At 41.5% G+C, this 4037-nt stretch overlaps 1 protein-coding gene across 3 annotated transcripts in view; it reads left to right on the forward strand.

Annotated features, from left to right (window-relative positions):
* Positions 1 to 4037, forward strand: part of RBPJ (recombination signal binding protein for immunoglobulin kappa J region) — a 117467-nt gene that overhangs the window by 33979 nt on the left and 79451 nt on the right. The window lies entirely within an intron of this gene.

The following is a 4037-nucleotide window of genomic DNA, read 5'->3' on the forward strand; positions in this document are numbered from 1 at the left end:
TCTGATATCCTTTCTTCTGCTTGGTCAATTTGGCTGTTGAAACTTGTGTATGCTTCGTGAAGTTCTCGTGTTGTGTTTTTCAGCTCCATCAATTCACTTACATTCCTCTCTAAGTTGTTTATTTTCATTAGCATTTTGTGAAATCTTTTTTCAAGGTTCTTAGTTTCTTTGCATTGGGTTACAACATTTTCTTTTAGCTCACAGAAGTTTCTTACTACCCACCTTCTGAAGCCTGATTCTCTCAATTCATCATACTCATTCTCCATCCAGCCTTGTTCCCTTGCTGATGAGCAGTTGTGATCCCTTGGAGGAGAGGTGTTCTGGTTTCAGGTGTTTTCATCCTTTTTGTGCTGGTTTCTTCCCATCTTTGTGGATTTATCCACCTGTCATCTTTGTAGTTGTTGACTTTCAGATTGGGTCTCTGAGTGGACGTTGTTGACGATGAAGTTATTTCTTTCTGTTTCTTAGTTTTCCTTCTTACAGTCAGGCCCCTCTGCTGTAGGACTGCTGAGTTCCACTCCATGCCCTGCTTGCCTGGGGATCACCTGCAACAGCTGCAGAACAGTAAGGGTTGCTGCCAGTTTCTTCTTCTGCTATCTTTGTCCCAGAAGGATACCCACCAGATGTCAGTCTGAGCTCTCCTTTATGAGGTGACTCTTTGGATCTAAGGGGGTCAGGGAGCTGCTTGAGAAGACAGTCTGTCCTTTATAGGAGCTCAAGTGCTGACCTGTGAGCTCCGTTGTTCATTCAGAGCTGCTGGGCAGGTATGCTTAAGTCTGCTGCAGCAGAACTCATAAACCTCCTCCCCCACCCCCCTTTTTTTCCCCCAGATGCTCTGTCCTGGGGAGTTAGGGCTTTATTTATGAGTTTCTGTTGTGCTGCTGGCTTTTTTCAGGGCTGCCCTGCCCAGCGAGGAGGCAGCCTAGTCACTCTCTGCCTGCAGAGGCTTCGCTGAGGTGCTGTGGGCTCTGCCCAGCTGCCATGTGAACTTTCCTGCAGTCCTGTTTATAACCGGTGTAGTTAAAACTGCCTCGGCAATGGCGGCCCACCTCTATAATGGCGGACTCTCTCTGTAATGGTGGGCTGGCTCAGCAATGGCAAACTACCTCCATGTGGTGGACTGCCTTGGTAATGGCGGGTGCCCCTCCCTCCCAGAGCTGGACCATCCTGGGTTCAGCTGTGCTTGCTGTGAAACTCTAAATCCAGAATGTTTCTGATTGCTGTTTTTTTGTAGGGGTGGGACCAGCTGAGCCTGTTCACCTGGCTCCCTGCCTCAGAGCCTCCCCTTTTTTTTTCTTTTTTTAGTTGAACGGTCAGTTCTGTCTCCCGGGTGTTCCAGTCACCTGTTGAAAAGGTGCCAGGATCTGTGGGATTTCCTGTGTGGCAACCCGCTGCGCTGGCTGAAACAGCCGTGCTGAGATTCGTGGCACTTTTTTGCCTTTTTGTCTTGAACTTGTAAACTCAAGTCATTCACCTGCTTGGCCTCCCAAAATGTTGATATTACAGGCCTCAGCCACCATGCCTGGCCTTGAAAATGCTTTTTATGTTATGGTATGGTTCCATACGGAACATGGTGTCTATCTAAATAGCTGCTATATGTTGCTTGTTTTCTCTATATACTATGTGTATCTTCCTGTATGAGCTTTCTGTTTTGATAGTACGTTTATGTATTTGGAAATATGTGCATGCCAGATAGGCCCCACTGCTAGTTGATACAGATTATGCAGTAGGGTCACTCTCCATGGCTGTAAACCTCTAGATCTTCTACTAAGAAATTGTGTGTGCTAAGAGCTGCTTTGTGGGGGGAGGTGTGTGGTTGTAGTGGGGAGTTCCCTTTCATACCTACCTTAGGATCACAGTGAATTGACATTGATCTTTGTGTATTTAAATTGTTTTCAATTCAGAGTAGCATTAATGTATACTTCTGCGTCTTTGTCCCAATGATAGCAGTTTTAGCTTATGTTCATTATTTTTTCTATGTAAGGGGAATTTACCTTACTGTCATTGTCTATTTGGGCTGCTATATCAAAATACCATAAACTAGGTAGCTTATGAACGATAGAATTTATTTCTTACATTCCAATAGTAAGGTGTCAGAAGATTAGTGTCTGGTGAAGGTCCTAGCTGTGGTTCACAGATGGTATCTTCTAGCTTATGTCTACTCATGGTAGAATAGGGGACAAAGGATCTCTCTTAAGCCTCTTTTATAAGTACACTAATCCCATTCATGAGAGGTATGCCCTTATGACCTAATCACCTCCCAAAGGTCTTCCCTCCTGATGCTGTGACGTTAGGGATTAGAATTTCAACATACAGCTAGTGTTCAACTTACGACCATGATTGGTTCCGACAGACCGGTCGTAACATGATTTGGCCGTAAGTTAAGTAGGCATGTGGAGATGGTAGTGCTGCCGGAAGCTGGTCAGCACTGTTGTACGCCCAGCTGGGCAACGTTTGCGCTGCCAGACGCGGAGCAGTTGTGGCTAGCGATTGTGGTCGTAAAGTCGAATGGTCGTAAGTTGCATGGGTTGTAAGTTGATCAATACCTGTATCTCTTTTGGGGGAGGGGGGCACAAACATTCAGACCATAGCACTTACATCATTAAAAACCTCAAGACTAGGCATGGTGGCTCACGCCTGTAATCTCCCAGCACTTTGGGAGACTGAGGCAGATGAATCACCTGAGTTCAGAAGTTTGAGACCAACCTGGCCAACATGGCAAAATCCTGTGTCTACTAAAAAAAAAATACAAAAGTTAGCAGAGTGTGGTAGCTCATGCCTGTAATCACAGCAACCTATGAGGCTGAGGAAGGAGAATCACTTGAACCTGGGAGGCAGAGGTTGCAGTGAGCCCAGATTGCACCATTGCATTTCAGCCTGGGTGACAGATTGAGACACTGTCTTAAACAACAACAACAAAAAAAACCTCAAACGAAAGCTGTCCATGGCATTCTGGTAGGACCTTGGGTACTGAAGGTTCATAGGGCATGTTTTGTCTAATGCATACAGAAGTATGGTGTCATATAAGTCCTGTCATATAAGTCCTGCTTCTTAGAGACTATTTTCATTAAAATTAAAATCTAATCCGGCATGTAGCCTTCATCATGAATCCATTGTTTTAATATCGGTTTGTTTTTGTTTTTGTTTTCTCGCTTCTTATTTACCAGTAGCTTTGTAAAATAGTGAAAAGTGTAGCAATGAAAAACCCAGTGGAAAGTATAGCAGTTCCTGAAGGTACTACATTAGCTACTTGCAACAAAGAAAAGCACTTGTATATTTTCAACCTTTTTTCTCAAAATATTCATCTGTTGCTAAGGATTTTTTCTTTAATCATGAAAAGTTTATTTCCAGTTGCTTCAAAACATTAATATGCTAGGAAAAATTGTCTATGAAATAACATGATTTTCATTTATGTCAACCTCATTCCCCTATTACTAGCTGCTTACGAAACAGATCACAGCGAAGAAACACACATTATATCAGAAGAGACCTTTTGTTTTGATTTGATTCGTTAAATGCATACAGTGGTGGTATTTGGTTTTGGAATCAGAGAGACCAGGCTTTGAATTCTGGTTCTGACACTTAAATGTCTCTTTGTGAAAGTTACTTGATTTATTTAACCTCAGTTTCTGTGTCCATAAAGTGGAATTAATTATTATGCCTTTTTCATAGGTTTGGTAGTAAATAAGTAAGATATTTAAAATATTAGACAATCTTTTTATACTTCAAATATACTATTAAATCTTATTTTCTGTTGTTATTATAATTCACAGTATTCTTTAGATCACGATGTAACATATACGGCCCCCAAGGACTGTTTACAGCAAGTAAGCTTAATGTTTTCACATTATTTTTATATCCTTATTTAAGTACAAAATATTTACTAGAAAGCAGGATTTTTGTTTAACATCAAATGTAGATCACAAGGAAAACATCCAAAATGTGGTAAATTAGAAATTAGTATTTTTATTTATTGGCAAAAAGATTTTTTTCTTTTTTTTTTTTTTTTTTTCAGGATCTATTTCAGACAAAGTAGA

Source organism: Cebus imitator, unplaced genomic scaffold (assembly GCF_001604975.1).
Source record: "Cebus imitator isolate Cc_AM_T3 unplaced genomic scaffold, Cebus_imitator-1.0 Scaffold333, whole genome shotgun sequence".
Taxonomy (NCBI): Eukaryota; Metazoa; Chordata; class Mammalia; order Primates; family Cebidae; genus Cebus; species Cebus imitator.